At 34.3% G+C, this 23,998-nt stretch overlaps 1 long non-coding RNA gene across 1 annotated transcript in view; it reads left to right on the forward strand.

The window, feature by feature from the left end:
- Positions 1-605: 605 nt before the first annotated feature.
- LOC131839225 (uncharacterized) overlaps positions 606-23,998 on the forward strand; it is an 85,100-nt gene continuing 61,707 nt past the window's right edge. The window contains exon 1 of the long non-coding RNA XR_009356871.1: positions 606-719. This is a non-coding gene — a long non-coding RNA (uncharacterized LOC131839225). The remainder of the gene's footprint in view (positions 720-23,998) is intronic.

Genomic DNA, 23,998 nt, shown 5'->3' on the forward strand with positions numbered 1-23,998 from the left:
TTTTTAGTTTAAATGAACCTAAAGCCTCAGGAATATAAATGAAAACACTGTGTGGTTCCAATTTTGTAGTTACTGAAAAAACTCTACAGTAATTTGCATTTTGTGTTGAAAGCTTTTAAAAGTTATTAGCATTGGTTAGAGTTTATTTATAAGCTTAAAAGTGTATTTTCTTCTCCAGAATTCAAGTCAAACTATAGCAAGCAATTCATTAGTTAACTCTCCTTTAGTTTCATTTGATTACATAATCTGCTATTGTAAAATAATGTTTTCCTTTAAAGCTATGTTCTAATTCTGTATAAATCAATGTGAAGGTCTATACTGAACCAGACTGAGCATATACTGAGTGTACTACAAACTCAGAGGTAGAAAGGTTCTTTTTTCAAAAGACTTTTTTGCATGATTCACGGAGTGGTAAACTCTATTAAAATTCTTTGATCTACTATGTCATGGAATTTTTTTTTTTTTTTTTCAGAGATAGAGAGTCCAAGAGGTGAGGGAGGGGAAAGGACAGAGGGCGAAAAAGAGAGAATCATAGATAGGCTCCTTGCCCAGCACAAAACCTGATACTGGGCCCAGTGTCATGACTCTGAGATCATGACCTGAGCTGAAATCAAGGGTCAGTCACTGACTGAGCCACCCAGGTGCCCCTTAAAGTTATACCATTAACTCCTTTGTTCTCACTATGGGAATAGGAAGAATATGAAAAGGTATCTAATAAGGTAAGAAAACTACAATTATTTTTTAAATGCATTGAGACTGCTTTCATTATATACTTGTGCTTATTTATACTCCACGCAGACGTACAATTCAATTCATTTAAGAATGTTCTTTGTCTCATTAATTTCAATAAATTTTGAAACATTAATAGTGTGACCACATTGAACATGATCATGATCAGTCTTTTGATATCTAACACATTTTGCAGATAAAAAATATACAAGATAGGGGTGCCTGGGCAGCTAAGTGGGTTAAGCCACTGCCTTCAGCTCAGTGGGTTAAGCGTCTGCCTTTGGCTCGGGTCCTGATATTAGGCTCCTGGGATCGAGCCCCGCAATGGGCTCTCTGCTCAGTGGGGAGCCTGCTCCCCCCTCTTCTGCCTTCCATCTCTGCTTATTTGTGATCTCTCTCTGTCAAATAAATCTTAAAAAAAAAAAAATCCAAGGTAATTAAGACTGTATAAACCATGTACCATATACTTTTACCATCTAAAGTATAACAGCCATCGCAGAGTACATCAGGACAAAGGAAAAGTGCTCCTTATTCTTTTTTACCTTAAAATTGTACCTTTAAGATACAAGAAGGAGTAATTCTAACAGAAGGTCATTATTCAATTATCTAGACATTTACCACTTTTTACATTGAGCAGATGATGTGATATACTTAACAGAGTATATAGGAAAGGAAATAGCTCTAAGCCCCAAGCCAAAAATTATTTTAATAAATAAATAGGAATGTAGGATTGTATAAAAATGTTAGTTCTCTGGTAGAAATGAATAAAACTATTCAAAAGGAAAGAAACATATTTAAACAGTATTTCCCCAAATATCCACAAATAAAGTACCAACCATCAAACATAAGATCACAATTTTAAAAATAAGATACACAAGAAGAAAGACAAAAATAACAAGTATAGTATAAAGAAAACAATGGAAAACACAACAGAGCTTAATTTGCTAAGTTAGACTTACAAGGTTACTAAAAAATGACTGGTAAAAGGATGAGTCATTTTCTTCCCCTACATAAAACGAATGTTTTCTTTATTGTTAACAGATTATAAAAGACTGCAATTTGCAGAATTTACTAACTCACTATTTAAAATGGCATCTTCCTATTTCCTGGTTTCCACCTTGGTTTAGAAGTTGCATTTTTTTTCCCCTAGAATGTTATGTAGTATGTAGTACTATCTTGCCCTATTATGTCTTTTAGAAAAGAATGATTTTGTTAGCTCTGCATAAAGAATATGTGAACTATATTAAAGGGAAAAAAAGTCAGTTATTTAAAGATAAATTCATTTCTATTGCCTGCTTATCTTTTTACATAAAGTACAGAACACTTCTATGAATGCCTTGAGCATATAATGCAACGTCTACTATTTCCTAAACATATCAATAATATATACCATGTGCAGTTTTTCTGAGGTATATCATATTGACATGAAACTATGTGAATATAATACGTATGACTGTGAAATATTTCATAAATATTCAGGATTTCATTTGTTTTTTTTTGTTTACTTCCAAGTTTATGCAGAAAAATTTTTAGTTGTTATAGCAAATAAGAATGGCAAAATTTAGGTGAGAGAATAAGAAGAGAAGTTTAGAAAATTGAGAAGTAATAGTGCCGTTTATAATGGACACTAGATATCTGTGTATCTATCTATCTGTATCTATACCTATCATCTATCAACTATATCATCTATTATTTATCTATCATCTATCTATCAACTATGTGTATCTATCTACCATCTATCATCTATCAACTATTACGTATCTGTCATCTATCTATCTATCTATCTAAAACAAATGAGCCACAGATTTGATCATAAGCTGTTTCATGACCAACATCAAAAGGGGTATTTATCTATTAGACATGCATAGCATTAATGGGATGAAATAATGATTCATCAGAGGATTTTCTACAAATATTAGTATTAATAGAAACCTCTAGTATTCTTCACAAAATAATTTATATGTAGTTATATCACTTTATGTTTATAATATATTTTTATAATAATATCTTCTCTGATTTTCATTAAAAACTGAATGCCTCCAATCTTTCTAATATATGTGGTGGGTATAAAGTAAGACAGTAATTTAAACCTCATTGTAGCAATTATCCAACTTGACAGTGCACATAACTTTCATACAAAGACCTTTTGCCAGAGGTTATCCTCTCCCTGAATTTTGTATTTTTTGGTTAAAAGCTGATTTTGGGGGGTACTTGGGTGGCTCATATGGTTAAGCATTTGCTTTCTGCTTAGGTCATAATGTCACAGGTCCTGGTTTCCAGGTCCATATTGGGCTCTCTCTCCCTCTGCCTCTCCCTCTGCTTGTGCTTTCTCTCTTTCTCAAAAAGAATAAATAAAATCTTAAAAAAAATAAAATAATAAAAGCTAATTTTACCATGTGCATTTTTAGACTTGATTTATAGATTATATTTATTTGTGATTTTTGAAAATTTATGGATATTGGTAATCATAATATTACACTTTCTTTTCTGATTTTTTTCCCCTTAATAGTATGATAAGATTCATGTTGATGAATTGGCTAAAGTTAATTCATTGTACTCCATTCTACTTCGTGAATATATCCCAGTGTGTGTATCTATTTTTTCTTTTTGATATTTGCTCTTATTCATTGCTGCTACAGTCTTAACCATAAAAATTCTCATGTATACTCCTGGTACACAAATTTCCAGGTTATATGTCTGAAAAAAAAGTGCCTAAATTAAGGTATTGTCAAATTATTTTCAACTGCCTTTCTCTCTTTCACATGCTTACCAACTATTTATATATTTTAATTTTTTTCTTTTTTAACTTTTACCAGTCGATTATGTTTAAATGGAAAATTATTTCTTTCTACTTCTCATTATAAATTAAACACTTTTGACATAATTTTTGGCTATTTATAGTTCTCCTCAATTACCACTGGGAAAGTTTATATATTTCCCTTTGAGTTGTTTGTCTTTGTTCTAAAAATTGTGGAATATATATTTATCCTTATGAGTGTACAAGACATAGTACACGTATGTCTTATTTCTGCATATGTATAAGTAATATTCTTGATACATATATTTGTTAGATATTTGTGGCAACTATCTTTTCTGAAGTCCCTGGTTTCTCTTTTCATTCTCTTTATGATATCCTTAAGGAATAGATAGATGTTCTTAATTTAAGAAAGTAGAACTTATCTGTGTGATTTCTATTGTTTGTGTCTTCTAATTTAAAATCTAATTTAAAATCAAAAATTTATGTGTATATATATATATATATATATAGTTTATAAGTAGAATACATAGTTTTAAATTTTGTGTAGATTTTCCTTTAACATTTAAGTAATAATTAAGCTATTTGGCATTGGATTTTTTTAGTGTTATTTATTATTTATTGAATAGGACTTTATTTCATTATTGATCTGTGATGTCAAATGTCATTATGTTTTCCAGATAGACAGTAATCTGTTCCTAAGCCCTTATTGTGGTTTATTCCTCTCTTCCTGCCCCAGTTAATTAGTGTATCTTTATTATCTCAGGCTATAAATCTTTGAAAACTTCAAAGATTTTTAACTCCTACTGGAACCCTGAGTTTTCTGTGCTAATATACTTTATTCTTCACATCTCTCTACTTAACTTTATGTTGTATTTTTCTTTGTCCTCTTTATTGACTTTTCATATTTATGTTCCCATTCACTATCCATTCAATTGTGTCTACTCTGATATTGAATGTGTATATATTTCACTTCTAATTTTTTAATCTCTAGGAATTTTATATGATCTTTCTCATAACTGCTTGAATATGTTCATAGTTACCTATCCTTTGCTTTTTACTAAAGCTACTCTTTTATTTTTTTTTCTTTTCTTTTTAAACAGAGTAAATATATTTGCTTAACAATCTCTATTTGATAATTCTAATGTATCTGCAAGTCTTATTTTGCTGTCTGGTATCTCTTGGTTTTAGTAGTGTGGTTCTGTTTATACCTAGTGATTTGCTTTATTTCCTCTGTGTTTTAATTGTGAGAATCTTTGATAACTTCAGAGGTTTGCTTTTGCTTTTCTCAGGCTTATGGGTTACCACAAACCTAAGAACAATGTTAAGTGAAATATTTGCTAGAGATATAATGGTACAACCAGATTTGGTGAAACTGGTTTTTATTGCTAAATGAAGTCTGTACAGTGATTAAAATTCTTTAGGATAGATTTATATTCCCTTTCAAAAAGCCAAAGTGCATTTGAGACTGTTAGAATTCATTGTTTTCTTTACCTATTAATATAATTATTCCTTGGCCTTTGTTATCCTGTTGTTATATTAGGGTGTTCTGTTGGTCATTCAACCCTAGGAAAGCCGTAGCTCTTTTGTTTTACCTTATCTTTTCCCAGCCTCTGTGCCCCACACATATTTCACATCCAAATTTTAAGTGATCAAGGTTTAGCAGAAATCCTCTAAATAGAAAGCCAACTTCTGAACTCTGAATTTGCCCATTCAAAAGATCCCCCTTTTCACTTTAAGGTTTTTTTTTTTTCATTTATTTATTTTCAGCATAACAGTATCATTATTTTTTCACCACACCCAGTGCTCCATGCAATCCATGCCCTCTATAAGTTTTGCTTCATTGTTCTCCTGTATTCTTGATAGCATGGCAATGCATTGAAAATGAAATTTTCACATACAATAATACAACAGAATACAAAATACAAAAATACAACAGAATTTTTAGCTGCTTAATGAGAATATCATCTATGCTATTTACCTAATCTGCCATATTTTACAAACGAGAAATTTATATTCACTTTTATATCCATATTTCTGTCAAATATGATTAGAGTAAGGTTATTAAAAAGCAGGCATTAGAACAAATGTAAAATATGCAAAAATATAACAAAAATTAGAGAAAAACATATAAATGAAATATTGATCATGGTTATTAACTACTGAATATTGTGGAAAAAAGGACTGACATAAAATGATTCTCAACAGAACAAGCTAAAAATAAATTCCATAGAAAATAATTTTTTTTAAAGTTCTGAAAGAGAAATACTTGAATCAATCTTCATCCTTGTAACTGTTGACATTTTCCCCTCTGCATTGTACATCTATGGATTATTTTTTCCAACATCAGGGAAATTGAAAAGACAGTACTTTCAAAGTTTCCTTGTGCTGACCTTTCTTATCTGCTTGACACATCATAGTGTCACATGAATAATTAAATATAAGGAAATTGGGCATATTTACTTTGCTTTTAAAATCTGCCTTCCTTCTTTCCTTCCTCTTTTCCTCCCTTCTTCCCTTCCTCTCTGTCTTCTTTTTTTTCTTTTTTAATCTTTGAATGTACACAAGTAAGGGAGGATAATTTCTTTGGAGATTCCACCACAATATACACAAAAATTGAAACAACAATAAAAAAATACTCCAAGTTCTAAAAATAGATAATTTTATTACAGATGACTCCAAAGATACATATAAAATTTTGGCAATTAATATTCAGACAGGATATGTCCTGTAAGCTAAAGATGACACTGTCTATTCCAGTAAAAGGATATTCCTATTATAGCAAAGCACATCTGCTATTATTCTGTTGTTTTTGGCAACAATGCATGTTAAGAAAGAAGATAGTTCTGCAGTTCTTTGGTAAGTAACATAAACACATGGGAAAATTATTTATCTTTTTCCCTGAGACCATAGGGAATGGTATCATGGCTACCATGATATGATGAATATTTTGTAATGGTTCTGTGTGCTGATTGAGGGTCAGACTGATGTTTTCCTTTAGTTTTTGATTTGAAATATAAATTGATTTGACAGATTCTGTTACTTTGTGTATTTCTTTCCAAGCAATATGCACATGTGGTTATATCTTTTTCCTTTTCTCCTAAGCTTTCCTTTGACCACCACTGAAATAGTATTTATAGAGAGAAAATCCTTCCTTGGTGAATACATTTTCCCCTGTGGTTTTCCAATGTCTTCAGTTTTCATATGTTGAGGAGAGAGAGGGAGAACATGTGAGAATGAATGATACAGAACAAGTTTTGTTCTCCCTGTTTTCCTTTGACTATATCAAGCCAGCACTTAAATAGACACAGTTGCACCATGAGAAATTTTACTGGCTATCATTTTATGGTAGAACGACAATCTTTTAATCAATACAAAGTAGTAATTGTGTCCCCATGGTAACTTAAAAACTGATTGCAGCAGTGAAGCCAAAACCTGAAATAATTCTATAGTAACATGAAGATGTAGACTATCTCACTTTAAATATTAGAATTTCCAGTATCTGGTTTCTTAATTTGCAATTTATATTCTATTTACTCAAAGTAGATATATTTTACAGAGAAAAGTGCATGATATATCAGGGGATAAAAATATATGTTTATAAAAAATATATGTTTATAAAAAATAAAAAATTAAAAAAAAAAAAAAAGTGCATGATATTTTGTGATAACGTAAATATGTCAAAATATACCTGTAGCTATCTAAATGAAAGATTATCATGACAGGGAAGAAATTTTACTGTGGACTAATGATGCCATTATAAGGCAGACAAGGAATTCTTTGCTTCATACAATAGACATGTTTTTGAAAACATTTGCTAAAAATCAGCATCTTAAAAACTGAATCATTCAGTGCCCTAAAGAACTGCATTTTTAGCACAATTTGATATGTCTCTTTTAGAGAAGATGTAGTATAAATCTCATTTAAAGAAAAATAATTGTTGATTTTGTACATTACATTTTTTTAAACATGAATCTTTTTTTACAGAAAAGTTTTAAGATTTAGCAGAAGCAATTAATCTAGTACTTTAACAATTTCTTTTTTTTTTTTAAAGATTTTATTTATTTATTTGACAGACAGGGATCACAAGTAGGCAGAGACACAGGCAGAGAGGAGGAAGCAGGCCCCCTGCCGAGCAGAGAGCCTGACATGGGGCTCGATCCCAGGACCCTGAGATCATGACCTGAGCCGAAGGCAGAGGATTAACCCACTGAGCCACCCAGGCACCCCAGTACTTTAACAATTTCTAAAAATATGTAGGGCTATCATTTTATAGTGTGAGATTTGTCTTATAAAATAAACTGAATTACTGTATTATAATTAATAATTTAGGGGTTTTTTTTATGCTTGCTAGTGAATAACTTGGTCAGTTGTTTATGATGAATACCTATTGAAAGATCTGAAAGAATCTGAGTTTCCTCACTTCTTACCCTTAAGGCGCAAAGCATAGGAATAGTACTTGTCTTTGCCTAAACTTTCCTCAAAGAAAATCTTAAAGAAAATATGATCTCCAAACAAAAGTGCAGGACATGGTCTGTTGAAATGAGAAAGGTTGAAAAACCAACACAGGGGTCTTATATGGATTTGACCAATACTATAATCAACTGGTGTTTTATCTCATGAGAATCTTCTGGGAGGCTTTATGTACTTTATCTCAGAGATGTCCATCTGAGAGACCAAAACGAGAATATATTCATCAATCTGCTCTTCATTCTGCATTGGCCAAGCGTGGCTCCATGCATTTTGATTACTGCTTATTTCTGATTTGAACATAAGTGAATATTGGACAAATTCTCATGTCTGTTCCTGCCACAGTTTTAGGGAAACTCCAGAGCAGGAAGGAGGGTATATAGCTTAATTAGGGTGAGGTAATATCTAATTATGTCGGCATGAAGCTGGTTAAAGTCATTATAAAACTATTGCTGACACAGTGGTTGGGGAATAAGATGGGACCAAGAAAATTTTGAAATAATTATGAGTTATTCTAAAGCACTCTAAGATATATTTTTTTTAGATTTCAGTCTTACTGTGCTGCTCAAAAGACAACAAATACTGGCATAAATATGAATCTTTTCAATTAAACTTGAATGTTCCTAAACTACCTCCCACCATTTTCATAATTTCTTCCAGTGTTGACATTTTATGGCATAATGTAGCTGAATATAGTTGATGTTATTATTGCATATACATCTTTTTATCTTGCAAATGCTTTTTCAATTAGGTCTCTAAAAGAAAATTTCACATAAAAAATAGTGAATATAACATTGCCATTTAGTAGATTTACAAAACACTGGCTGCCTATACAATCATCTTGCTGTAATTTTGAGTATGATGGCTCTAATTCTTTGCTATTGAAGTGCTTTTAAAAATTATATGATGTTTCTTTCATTAATATTGAAATTCTCTGAGTTTTCTTATTAATCTTGGCCTATTACTGAGTCTTAAATTTCTTCTTACATGTTTTGAGCATCATCATGTCAGATATTTTGAAGGGCAGCTGCCTTTCCAAGCATGGAATCAGGAGGTTCAAGATCCAAAATAAGGTTCCTACACCTGTCAGTCATCAAGACTAAAATGGTGATATAGGGATAATTATGAATAGACTTCTACTTAGCTTTTGGAAGCCTTGTATATATTTTTTAAACAGCAGAATTCATTGGCAAGTTGTGAGGTTGGCTCTCTTAAACTCTGTTTGACTGGCTTTGGGACAATTTGTCAAACCACATGGTCTGATCATTCAGAGGTTAGCTCAAATGACTCCTGTCTTTCTAAGTAAATTTTTGGTTTAGAATTCTTAAATTATCTTTCCTTAGTATTATTCAGAGAAGTTTTAAGACCATAATTTAATAAAAAAATAATGTGTTTTAAATCTCATTTACTTTTGTATTATGAAATTATGTATAGCTGAAATGAAAACTGACATCTTTAATGACTTTCTATTTCAATTCTCTAATAAATACTCAAACCACTGTAACAGACTGTGATTTTTCTTTTTCCCATACTTTCCCCAAGCCTATTTATTCCATGTGAAGAATTTACAGTGCTTCAAAAGCATATTCTGAAATCCTAACGCAATAAGTGGTCGTGAGGAGAAACGTGAATCAAATAAGTTTCTAACCAGGAAAATTATGCCTAGGAGTATAAACTTTTCACCTGATGAGTCTAAAGTAAGAGTTAAATGTAGGCACAATAACATCTCACCATCTTCCTTAGCTGTAAATCTCCCACATGATGATGTAATCACAGTTAGTTATGATAATACCCTTTATTTATAATGCTTTATAATTACAAATAGCTTTCACTTCTTAATTGCCTTTAAGAACCACACACAAAAAAATTAAGATTAATGTTATGCACATTTTATAGAAGAAAACTATGTCTTGGGCTATGAGACAGTTACATGGCTAACAAGTTGTATATAGGAACATTCTTTTCTAAATGAAGAAAATGAGTAAATATGAGAACAAAATTCAATAAATAACCATCTTAATGGATTGATTAATAGTAATAATAAGTTATAGAATTACTAGAATGTACTGAGTTTGATTAGTATACAAATTATATGTCTACACTTTCAGTTTTTAAGTATATGTGATTTAATGTCACATACCAAAAAAAAACAAGAAAAAAAAAAGCAAATAAACAGACAAATCAAAATAAATTGTTGATAATATGAAAATACAAGTCAGAGACTGAGAGAAAAAACTTACAAATTGCAAATCACCTATCCTATCTAACATAGGATTTATATCTAGAATATATAATAAACTCTCAAAATTCAACAATAAAATAACAAAATAAAAAAAAGCAAAGGACAAAATATCTAAAGAATATTAACCAAAAAGATATATAGGAACATATCCATGTCCTTGCTAACACTTGCTGTTTCTTTTTAATTTTAAATGAGTATGTGACTTACAAACTAAATTAAGAAAAACCTCAAAGGAGAGATACTATTTTTCATTTGCCTGGATTATTATTTTTTATATTCTTCATTTTTTCTTGTGGGGCTGATTTCCATCTAGTATTATTTTCATAAATCTTGACTAACTTCTTTAAACCTTTTATAGTGCTGGTAGGATGGAGATGAATTCTCCTAGTTAACTTCTATTTGAGAATACCATTATTTTTGTTAGATACAGAATTCTGTAATGTCCGTCTCATTTTTGTCACTTAAAGATACTGCTTCACTCTCTCTAGGCTTCCATCATTGTGATAAAAAGCCAGCCATTGATCAGATCATGGTTATACCGAATATGTCATTATCTATTAGCCGATTTCAAGAATTTCTTTGAGTCTGTGATTTTCAAGTGTTTGACTATAGTTTTGGAAAGTTTTTCTAGCATTTATTTGGCTTATTTGCTGAAAATCATGTATTTGTACATCTTTTTTTCAGACTTATAACAATTTTGGTTATTTCATTCAATTGTTTTTTTCTGTTTGATCTCTCTCAATTTTCCTGGTTTTTCACTTACATATATATATTGGACTATTTCATACTATGTAGCAATTTGATGAGGATCTTTTTTTTCCCCTTCCATTATCTTTTCCCTGTATTACTTACCCAGTTAATTTCTGTTGCTGTTTTTTGTAGTTCACTTAGCTATTACTTTTCATTAGTTGTCAAGCCTATTCAGTGATTATTTTTTTTTCTTCCCAATATTATATTTTACACTTCCATCCAGAATTTTTATATTTTTAATCATTTTTCTTTCTCCGGAGATTTCCCATTTTTCATTCATCTAGTGAACATATTTTGTTTTTACATTATTGAGGATAGGAATAATAGCTTCTTAAAAATATTTGTTATTTTGAGTATATCGTTTATCTCAAGTTCAGACTTTTTTATTTTTTTTTCTCTTGGGGATTTGTTTTATATTGTTGGTTGTTCATAAAAGGTGGTTTGAGATTGTATCTTGGACATTGCAGTTATGATTATTAAGTTTTATAGTTTGGGGGTTATATCGGTGATGATTATTGTGTCCTTTGTAAACCAGGCGGTTTCTTTGCCTGTGCTTTAACTGCAAACTCTTGTTTCACAGATGGCAGCTTCAATGTCAGTTCAGATCTTCTTTAGGTGGGTTACTCTGAGTTGGTTTCATGGCTTTGAGGTCAGTAAGAAATGTCAGTGGATATTTGGGTTATCCCTTCTCTGGTTCTTTTCTTCCTGGGATTCGCCCTCTCATGTTGGTGATAGTCTTCTACCAACAGTTTTCTGGTTCCCTCAACCAGAAACACTGTAGTTTTTCCATCAGTGCTGCTGCTGACACAGAGCTGCTATATGCGATGTAGTTAGTCTCAGGGAAAAAGCCACAGAAATGGGGAACTGACTTCATATTCTTTGTCTTCTGTAAGTGTAGCCTGTTCTCTAGAGTGGATATGCTTCTGTTCATATCTGGTGCCTTCATGTTATTTTCTAATATGCTGAGCTTTTATAGTTGTTTCTGTGGTGAAAGCTCTCCATTTGAGTCTCTGGTTGTAGCAAAATGAGAAGTCAGAAGTTAAGACATGCTTTTTTTTTTTTTTTAAAGATTTTATTTATTTATTTGACAGAGATTACGAGTAAGCAGAGAGAGAGGAGGAAGCAGGCTCCCTGCTGAGCAGAGAGCCCGATGTGGGGCTCGATCCCAGGACGCTGGGATCATGACCTGAGCCGAAGGCAGAGGCTTTAACCCACTGAGCCACCCAGGCGCCCCAAGACATGCTTTTTTAAAAAAAGAAGTCATGGAAAATTTTCATTTATTTAATAAAAATGAATGTGTAATGTAAATTTTTTTCAGTTTTCAAAAATAAAGGAATACTCTTTCAGGTTAGTAAGGTATTATTTAGTATATGATTCATTAAAAAATCGCTGGGATATACTGCTATAGTTAGATATTGAACTATATCCATAGCCCCTAAAGATATACATTAGTTCCTAGAATGATAGAAGTGTTTTATATTATGCTTTAAGCCAAATACAGAGAAAGAAAAACACCAAAGAATGATCACATAGTACTGTCCAAGATCATTAAATACTTATAAAAAACTTTTTAAAGATTTTATTTATTTATTTGAGAACAAGCAAGAATGAGAGATATCACAGAGGGAGAGGGAGAAGCAGATTCGCCACTGAGCAGGAAACCTGGTATGGGGCTTCATCCCAGGACGCTGAGATCATGACCTGAGCGCAAGGCAGACCCTCAACCGACTGAGCCACCCAGGAGACCCAATACTTATACAATTTTTAAGAACCTATCTGTATGGTTCTTGGTTTGTAACTACCATTCAACCTAGAAAAATACCGATCTCATCAAGAGAGAAAATGAATTGTTTAAAACTTGAAATAAGTTGCAACACCCTTTCTACTATCAGGTGTGAACAATTTCCAGAAATGTCTAGCAATTGTTTTTATTACTAAAATAGACAAGTATTCTCTTATGTTCAAAAAGCCATTTTTGCAGACAACATTTTGACCTAAATGATACCAATTTCCTTCTTTGACTGACTTTCCATACATTACTTTCAAAATTATATTGCACTAAATAGGCATTGCATAAATATCTTTGTTTGAAGATATATAAGAGTATGAAAGACATGACATTTTTTAAGCGCTCTATAGCTAAGTTCAGATTCAGTTTAAAAATCAAAGATATAGGTAGTCATAACTTCCAAAGATCCTTTATGCTGTATATAGTACTTCTTGTTATAACATGAATTCTCTGACTAAATTTTTGAGAAAAGAATTTCTATATCATTATGACTAAATTCCTTTCTTCTTCTTCTTCTTCTTCTTCTTCTTCTTCTTCTTCTTCTTCTTCTTCTTCTTCTTCTTCTTCTTCTTCTCCTTCTCCTCCTCCTCCTCCTCCTCCTCCTCCTCCTCTTCCTCCTTCCCTCCTTCTCTTCCTTATTCTCTTCTTCCTCCTCCTCCTCCTTCTTCTTCATAATAGTTAAATGAAAATTTTAAATCACAAAGCTTATTTCTGTGGCAAACCATAAAAGAGGGGAAAAGAAACCTGTCATAAGTTACTTTAAATGTAGAACATTTGTTTAAGAATTTTTAGGATTATTATTTTTAATGGAGGAAAATACATGCATATCCCTAAGAAGTATGGTTATATGTTAAGGTTAAGATTTATTTTGGAAAAAAGAATAAAAAAGGTTGATTTTGGGTGAAAAAATGTTTTTGAAATTGCAATAATTTAGTTAACCAATTGTAATTTTTGTGAGTTTGTCACAAAAGCCTATTTATCTTCCTCAGTGCTGTATTTTCCAAAATAAAAAATTCAAATTCCTCAAATTTACTTGAAAGCGTTAGTTATAGTAGTGTGTTATGTACATAGCACCATGGATTTACTAATAAGACTCCTTATTTACTTATTTATTTTTTAGAGAGAGAGTGCATGCACATATGTGGAGGTGGTGGAGGCAGAAGGAAAAGGAGAGAGAATCTTAAGCACTCTCCATGCCCAGTGTGGAGCACGATGTGGGGCTCGATCTTATGACCCTGAGACCATGACCTGGGCTGAAATCAAGAGTCAAATGCTTAAGTAACTGAACCACCCAGGCACCCCAAGACTCTTAATCTCTCTTATATAGTTTTTGTGTAAATTTGAGCAGTGCTCAATACTATTGAACAAGGCCATTTTGAGAATAAGCTGTGATAAATGTAGGGGAAAACACTTTGAAAATGAAAGCATTAGACAAATTTGGTAATTATAGAATTTTATAATCATCTTTTTTTCCTTAATTAGAACAACCAAACTTTTAATGAAGCAGTCTTCTCAGTGACCTTGAGAAGGTCACAACTGTTTCTCACAACTGTTTCTCAGACTATATTATTCCACTTTTCACTATGTGCAGTACATGTTTTTCTCCCACCAATAATCCACATTCTACCAGTTTTAGGAGTAAAAGCTTGAACTATTATTTCTCAGCAAGTGTTCCAGTCTACTTTTCTATTTTGCTGTCGGTTCTCTTATATAACAGTGTATTCATTTTGACCTTGAGCAAAGACCACAACATAATTTAATCATATCATAGAGCTCCCTTCTGAAGTTACCTTTACCAAGCAAAAGTAATCTTGTGCATATCTGGAGAGTTTGTTACATACTGCAGATTTCTTTTAATTGAAAAACATTTTATAATGGTCAGGCTACTTTTAAATTACATTTAAGCAAACAAAGTACTGTTACAGCTTAAGTGAGGATACACTTTCTTATCAATCAATATAGATTTATTTAAATTACCCAAGAATTCAATTTATATTTTGTTTTGGGGATGTACATATAACGCATAAATAGTATTTTCATGAAAAGGAAGATTTTATTAGTAGTAAATTCCAGTGACAGACATATCTCTTTAACAAACAGGAATAAAATTGTATTTTTAAGAATATTTGAGTTAGCAGTTCTTTTCAAATTAATACAAGTCTAGATTTGAATATATTTTAAATAAGATTGTCTTTTTTGTTTGTTGACTTTCTTTCCTATAACCTATTACTGTTAACATTGGAAAAATCATGCTCTCAAAGCATCTAGAAAAGAAACAAAAGATAAACAAAACCAACCAATCAACCACCCAAAAAAGCTCAGAAGGTTTTGGAAGTACAGTAAAATTTTACAAGTAAACTAAGTTGTCAATCCTTAAAAGTTTAAAAATAATTTTTAAAAAACCATTTAAATTCAGAAGATTTAAATACAGTTATACAAGTGTTTTATTTATTCTGTTTTCATTAGAAAGAATATTTTTACATAATAGAATTATCTAATGAGATGTTTTTCATTTTTGAAACAATGAATTTCACATCCCTGACATTAAAACAGTTACACAATTAAGAAAATATGAATTGATTCTCAATCAGTCATTGTGGAAGGGTTCCTTAGTGCGATATCTATACTCAAGAAAACATATTTCTTTTTTATTCCTGTTTAAAAACATTTTATTATTTTTATTTTTATTGATTTTTACTTATTTTTAGTTTCACATTTTTATTTAAATTCCAGTTAGTTAACAAAGAGTGTAATATTAGTTTCAGGAGTAGAATTTAGTGATTTATCACTTACATAAGACACCTAGTGCTCAGCCCAACAAAGAGCTTCCTTGATACCTATCACCATTTTAACCCACCCCCCCTCCCCTCTAGTAACCTTCAGTTCGTTCTCTATAGTTAAGAGTCTGTTTTGTGGTTTGCCTCTCTCATTTTTGCCTCCCTGTGTTCATATGTTATGTTTCTTGGATTCCACATACAACTGACATCGTATATTTTTTGTTTCTCTGACTTACTTATTTCCCTTAGCATTATACTTTCTAGCTCTATCTGTGTCCTTGCAAATGGCAAGATTTTATTCTTTTTGATGGCTAAGTAATATTCCACTGTGTGTATAGTGTATATATATATATATTACTCATATATATATATTACTCTTTTATCCTATGCAGTACGCACACATAGGATACATATATAGTGTATATATACATATATATGAGTTATATATATATTACTCTTTTTTATATATGTATATATATACTTATATATGTATGTGTATGTATGTATGTGTGTGTATTGCATAGGATAAAAGAGTAATAATAGTGGCGACTAAGGTTAATAACCCATCCAGATGTCCTTGTTTGCAAAAGCTACATAATTTTAAGATCTACATGGTATAGTCAAATGTTGATTTTTGAAGAAATTGAAATCTACAATCTGTCAAGGAGCCAATTACATGTGATTTTGGCACCAAAACACAGAAGATGTTTTCATTTACATTGAAAACTCAAGGGAACCATTTTATGTTTTTGAAGAACAGAGGCAAGATACAACTATGTGTTTTATCAGTAGAGAACCAGACCCTTCACTAGGTCAATTTTTATAGACAAGGACAAGTATTAGCACTTACTTCAGAGTGTTTATAATGTTTTTTCCATAGCTAGTAAAATGTAAACCAACTGTCTCTTACTACTTAAAATCACCATAAACATACTGGATATGAAACTGAGAAATCCCTTGTGCCAAAATCTCAAACACTAAATACATAATAAGCTCCCTAAAGAGAAGCATAAAATAAATAAATACATAAAATATTATGTCACTTAGTAATCTTCCTTTGGCTAATTAGGCACCTTGAAGAGCAGGAAACAGCTGCCATCTGATGAAGGATGATTACAACCAACGTCTTTCTCAAATCAGTAATACTATATTATGAATACACACACAATTTAATCCATAAAGACAATTGAAGATCATATATACAAATATCCTCATTTTGCAAATCAGGAAATGAGGCCCAGAGATTAGATGATACCAAAGCAGAAATAACTACTTAATCGTTGAATATTTGACTCATAATCTATGATTCTTGTCTCCAAGTTCCAGGATTACAATATAGTATTTGCCTGTTTTACATGTTTTTTATATCCATATATCTTAAAGTAGTGTATATATTTTTACAGACATTTGAAGTTTTTCTAAATTAAAATTGCCATTTTGAAATATACAAAGCATTTATTAAAATGTACTGATCTGTGATTTTATAGTTTATACTGATTTCATTAAACTTGTTTTAAAAGTGACTAAAACCAGAAACAACCAATTTAATTAAAACCATTTCCCATTAACTAAAATCTGATGAATACCAGATCATATAGATTAGCAAATCAAACATAATTAGTGATTTATGTTGTGTTTCATGTGATTCATGTTTGTGAAACATGAGTGTCTCCAATTATGCTAAGTGATTTGCCAATAAAGCAAAAATTAATACAAAGTCATTTTAATTCAGTTTAGTTCACTCAGTATTCAATAACGCCTAGAAGATTCATTTATAAGACTATTTCATGGGGTGTCTGGGTGGCTCAGTGGGTTAAGGCTTCTGCCTGCAGCTCAGGTCATGATTCCAGTGTCCTGGGACCGAGTCCCACATTGGGCTCTCTGCTCAGCAGGGAGCCTGGTTCTTCCTCTCTCTCTATCTCTCTGCCTACTTATGGTCTCTCTCTGTCAAGTAGAGAAATAAAATGTTAAAAAAAAAAAAAGGCTATTTCTTAATAGGTCTTTTTTTTAGAGAAGTATTAGATTTACTGAAAAATTGAACATATATTTATAAGGGGTACAGGTACAGTTTATTCTTTATGTTTTACAATTTTAGACAAATACATAATTTCATGTATCCACAATTATAGAATCATACAGCATAATTTCACTGCCCTAAAACTGCCCTGTGCTCTACCTATTTATCCTTTCCTTTTTCCCCTGAAACACTGTCAACCATTGATTGTTTTACTTGGCCTTCTCCAGTATGCCGTATATGAAATCATACAACATGACCCTTTTCAGGTTGACTTCTTTTAATTAGCAAGACCCACTTAAGGATCTTCCTTGTCTTTTGGGGTTTAATAGCTCATTTACATCTTTTATTTTTGAAAGATTTTATTTATTCATTTGACAGAGAGAGAAAGAGAGATCACAAGTAGACAGAGAGGTAGGCAGAGAGAGAGGGAGAAACAGGTCTCCTGCTGAGCAGCGAGCCCAACGCAGTACTCAATCCCAGGACCCTGAGATCATGACCTGAGCTGAAAGCAGAGGATTAACCCATTGAGTCATCCAGATGCCCTGCTCATTTACTTTTTATCACAGAATAATATTCCAGTGTATGAATGTATCAAGATGATGTTGGATGTAGTCAAGAGACAAAGAAAACTCAATAAACCAGGAAAAAAATGCATAAGCAAAACGAAAAGTTCAGTAAACAGAAGTCAATTAAAAAATTTATAAAACATCACCACTTCCTCATGTCAGGGAGATCATATGATAGTTGTCTTTCTCTGCTTGACTTATTTCACTAAGCATGATACGCTCTAGTTCCATTCATGTTGTCGCAAATGGCAAGATGGGATTATGGACATTGGGGAGGGTATGTGCTTTGGTGAGTGCTGTGAAGTGTGTAAATCTGGTGATTCACAGACCTGTACCCCTGGGGATAAAAATATATGTTTATAAAAAATAAAAAAAAAAATTTAAAAAACAAATTCTGAATCTGAGTAATCAAGTAAGTGCATTTAAAAATATAATAGTAAATTTCAATAGCAGGCAAAAGGGGGAGTCTACAAAATTAAAGACAGATCTCTTGATATTAGCCAGTCAAAGGAGAAAAAATGAGAAGGTAAAAGAGTGGGTTTCAGTTCAAGATGGCAACATCAGCACTCCGGAAATCACCTCCTCTAAGGACACCCTGAATCTGGAGCTATATATGGAACGATTACCTCTGAAAGAAATCCAAACTAGCAGAGCTTGTGGTATACATCAGATAAATAAGAAAAACCCACTTTGAAATAGTTAGGAGAGGCTGAGACACATACTCAGGAGGAAATATGAACTGCCAAAGTCTTCTTGAGCAGGGAACGATTTGAATCCCACATCCGGTTCACCACCTTTTAAGACTCCCATTGGAGAGACAAACCTCTCAAAACACCTAGCTCTGAAAGCCAATGTGGATTGTGTCCATAACAATATTATGCTATAGTGAACAAAGGAACACCTTCAAGGGAGATGGTGGAGTAGGAGGAGCCCAAGCTCACCCTGTCCCATGGATCCATCTACACAGCATCCACAACAGAGTTAATAACCCAGAAAATTACCCCAAAACTGGCAGAACAGACTCTCTACAGCGAAATGTCCCAAAGAAGCTATATCAAAAGAGTAGAAAGGTCAGAGATGCCATCAGGATCTAAAGGGACCTGCCCAACTGTGCTTGGAAGGGAGAGATGCCATGGATGAAGACGGTAGAGAAAAACAGACAATCACATGAGGAATTCCAGGCATGGGGAACCCAGACAAGGAAGACAAATCCCCATCACATTTGGCTTTGCAAACCAGAGGGGCCAAATTCTTTGAGTTCTTACACTCTGCAGGGTTTAATACATGGCACTTTAGGAATCAGTAGGCTCAGCTCTGGGAGAGCCAGGAGGATAAGAGGAAACTGAGTCCTGAGTACCTGCCCTTCAAGCGACAATTGAATAAACAGCCAGCCCTCAGGATGAAAGCAGAGAAGCAGTGGTTTGAAAACTGATAGAGTTATACAGGAGGGAGATTTGTGGACTAATCCCAGAGCATATGCTGGAGGGGATTGTTGGGCGACTTCTCCAGGAACAAAGGAGCTGACTAGTGCCAGTTCCCATCCCTGCCCACCAGCTGAGACACCCAGCCTGTGGAAACCAGCTCAGTACTCTTAACCCAGCCGGCGAACTTCTGCTACCTCGCCCCCCTTCAAACCCAGTGTGGGCCGAGGAGGAGTTTTGGGTGGCTGCAGGTTACCTCCCCAAATGGGCCTTGTGGCTACCGCTTATCCTTCACTCGTACTCACCTGCAAATTCATCCTCTCCAGCCCTGCAAAAGCATCTACAGGTCCCCTCCCAAAACAGATCTGCACAATCTTGTTAGCACTAGGAATCCTTGGTTCCTCCTGTGAAACGGCCCCTACCAATACTACTTGGTCAGAGCCCCTCCAAAACAGTGCCTGACAGTGTTCAAGCAACTGTGATAGGGGCCAGTCCAGCACTCTAAAGTGACTCCTGACCTAGGGAAACGAGAAGATAACCACACATATGAAATAACTATTACTGTAGCAGTAGGCTGGAAGCTGGTATCTCGTCTGACAGCAGAACCCTCCCACCAATGAAAGCTTTTCAGGGAACACCACAAGAGAACTGCCCTACAGTGTGGTGCTACTGCATCTTTGGCCAATGCCTGGTATGGCTCACATGGAGCCCAAGGGAGCCCCAGACTGGCCCACTAACAACAGTGGGACTGAACCCTGCCCACAACCAACAGAACCACTGCATGTGAATGAAGGCAAATGCAGCTCAGCCACAACAATATTGCTCTCATAACACAAGTTAGAGACAACCTTGAAGTGACATGAGGATGGCCTTCATGAACAGGGAGCATTACACTGCAGAGCATCACAGGAACTCCTTTCTATAAGGTCAAAACATTCAAGAACAGGAGAGCTAGTTGACTTTTCCAAAGCATGGAAACAGAGTTAGAGAAAATAGAGGAATGTATCCCAAAAGAAAGAACAGGACAACATACCATCAAGAGAGCTAAATCAAGCAGAGATGATAAGCAATATGCCTGATAGAGTAATTAAAGCAATGGTCAAAACTTCACTCTCCTTGAGAAAAGAGTGGAGGACATAAGACCCTCACCCAAGAGGCAGAAAACAAGAACAAAGATGAAGAACTTAATAACTGAAATAAAAAATACATTAGATGGTTAAGTTTCTTACAGCTTTTCTCCTTCTCTAACTACTTCCCATTTCATTTCCCCTCCATGCCCTATGCTTTCTGCCCTGTTTTACATATGAGTGAAACCATATGATACTTGTCTTTCTCTGATTAACTTATCTTAGCAAAATACCCTCTAGTTCCATCCATGTGGATGTAAAAGTTAAATTCTGATGGCTAAGCAGTATTCCAATGCGTGTTTGTGTTTGTGTGTGTGTGTGTGTGTGTGTGAATGTGTACACACCACATCTTCTTTATCTGTATATCCATCAACGAATATCGTGGCTCTTTCCACAGTTTGGCTACTGGAGACATTACGGCTATGAGCCGTGGAGGGCAGGTGTCCCTTTGGATTGCTACATTTGTATCTTTGGGGTAAATACCTAGGGTCATAGGGAAGCTTCCTTTTGCTGCTGGAGAGGCAGTGGGTGGGGGAATGGGTAATTGGATGATAGCCATTAAGGAGGGCATGAGCTCTGGGTATTCTATGCAACTGATCAATTATTGAGCACTACAACTGACAACAGTGACATGCTCTAAGTTGGCTAATTGAATTTAAATTAAGAAACTACATACTTGAGGGAGGTGTTTTTATGTATGACTTGTCAATGTTGGGAAATCAAAACCAAGAAAATACTGCTGTTAATAATTAAAAGTTTTTATTGCTACATTACATATATTTGTAAACTATATTAGAGAATAAATAAAAATAGTTCCCCTATCAAAGACTACCATAAATAGCCTTGGCAATATAAGAACTTGAGAAATATAAGGCATCAGAGTTAAAGATAATTCGCTTCTAAGGAAAGTGTGTCTTTCGGTACTACTGAAAGAAAGTCCACAATTCTGCAAAAACAAAGAAAGTCTCAGAGTGCTGAGTGTGGTTCCAGGACATGCAGTAGTGTTTAGATGTGGGGGAGTCAACCGTGAAGGAGCTGTGTGCTATGTCTAGCAAGTAAAGATGGAAGAACTCAGTCCGGGGAGGACGAACCTTACATCCACTGGCCACCTTGACCCACAGGTAGATGTTGAAGAGGAGGAACAAAGCCTGGCAGGGAGGCCTGAGTGGAGGGAGGCAACAGCACTTCTTTAAGCCCCAGGCCCATTCCCAGGCAAAGATGCAGCAGGGCTTGGCTCTTCGTCTCCAAGCAGGTTCAGAAAAGTTCCTTGTGATTTAGCGAAAGTCATCATGTCTTCTAGGACCTGCAGGTCTTTTAGCATCTCCATCATCTGCTCTTCTTGCTGGAATCTTTTGGCTCTCTCTTCCTCCAGGTCTCGACACAGAGAATGGAGTTCCTTCATCAGCAACATGTTGGTCATCTTCCCCTTTCTGTAAGAGTCTACAAGGCTGGGGATATCGAATGACTCTTTCTCCAGCTTGGCCTTTTCTACAGATGATTCGATTGCTGCATGCTCCTTCTCAGCTACAAAAACCTTGTCAATGAGGTGGCATTTCTCCTTGATCCCTGCAGCCAGTGCTTCTGCCAGCTGCTTCTCACGTTTCTTGTAGGAGTGACTTCTAACAGACTGAACAAGTCGGCATAGAAAAAGGAGGCCCACCAAGAAGCCAATGACAGGCGGACACAGCAGTGTCTCCCACTGGAGGCTGTGGAACATCAGCCGAGGACTCGAGTCACTTGGCAGCAGCTTTGCCATCATCTCATCCAACTTCCCAAGGATCAGTTCAAAGCCATGCTCCAGAGAGCCTGGCAGCTGCTCCATGGTACTGCTCGACCACAGGACAAGTGATGGTCACCGTGGATCCGGTAGTCACAACACACCCTCAACATTCCATCTGGAACCCAGCTAGCAACTGGCATTCCCATGTAGTCAGATATATGGCAGGGTGTGGAAAACGGCATGGGGGGAGGTTTGTCTGCTCTTCTCTATGACGGTCTAATTTTCCTTCTTACCCCTCTTTCTTATTTCTATCAGTGTAAACCTAAAATATAGTGAATGGGCCAAAAACACATTACATGGAACACACAGTAGATGAGAGCAAGCAGAAGGATCAGTGATCTGAAAGACAGAATGATGGAAAACAATCAAGCTGAAGAGTAGTGAGAAAATCTTATGATAAAAATGAAATATAATTTGAGAACTCAGTGACACCATCAAGTATAGTAACATTTGCATTACAGGGATTCCAGGAGGAGAAGAGAGAGGGAAGGAGACAGAAAAGTTATTTGGATAAGTAATAGCTGAAACTTTCCTGAATCTGGGGAAGGAAGCCAAAGATCCAGGAGGCCCAAAGAGCCCCCAACAAAATCTTCCCAAGGTAGTCCACCACGAAATGCCAAGCAATCCAAATGGCAAAAAGGGGGTGCAAAGAAATAATTTCAAAAGCAGCAAGAGAAAAGAAGATAGTTACATACAAGGGTTTTGGTAGATTTTTCAGCAGAAACTTTGCGGTCCAGAATAGAGTGGGATGATATATTCGATGTACAGTAACAAAAGAAATGAAACCAAAACAACAGAAACAAACAAAGTGCAGCCACGAACACTCTATCCATCAAGGTTATCACTCAGAATAAAAGGAGAGATAGCGTTTCCCAAATGAAAGTTAAAGGAATTTAGGATCACTAAACTATCTGTACAATAAGCATTAAGGGAGACCCTTTGAGTGGAAAGGAAAGAGTATAAGTAGGAGGAAGAAAAGGAGGAAGCACAAAAGCTGTAAAATTAAATATATATATAAAAAGTCAAGGGAGGCATATCATAAAAAGATGTAAAGTATGATATCCTATACCTAAAATGTGGATGGGAGAAGTGTAAAGAATCGATTCACACTTAAGCAACCATCAACTCACCATAGATTGCCATATGCATAGGATGCTATCTGTAAACATAATGGTAACTACAAATAAAAAACTGGTAGCAGATATGCAAAAAACAAACAGGAAGGAAGCTCAGTATAGCCTAAAGAAATCAAGCAAACCATGAGAGAAAGAGCAAGAGAAGAAATAAAGAACTGTGCAGACAACCATAAAACAAATAAGAAAGTGGCAATGAATACATATATATATGTGTGTGTGTGTGTTTGGGAGGGGGAGAGAGAGAGAGACCAATTATTTGTTTAAATGTAAATGGACCAAACACTCCAATCAAAAGACATAGGGTGACAGAATAGATAAAAATAAGACCTGTTTATATACCACACACAAGAGACATATTTCATACCTACAGTCAGATGTAAATATAAAGTGAAGGTTTGGGAAAACATTTGTCATATAAACAGAAGTGAAAAGAAAGCCA

The sequence above is a fragment of the Mustela lutreola genome, chromosome 8 (assembly GCF_030435805.1).
Source record: "Mustela lutreola isolate mMusLut2 chromosome 8, mMusLut2.pri, whole genome shotgun sequence".
Lineage (NCBI taxonomy): Eukaryota > Metazoa > Chordata > Mammalia > Carnivora > Mustelidae > Mustela > Mustela lutreola.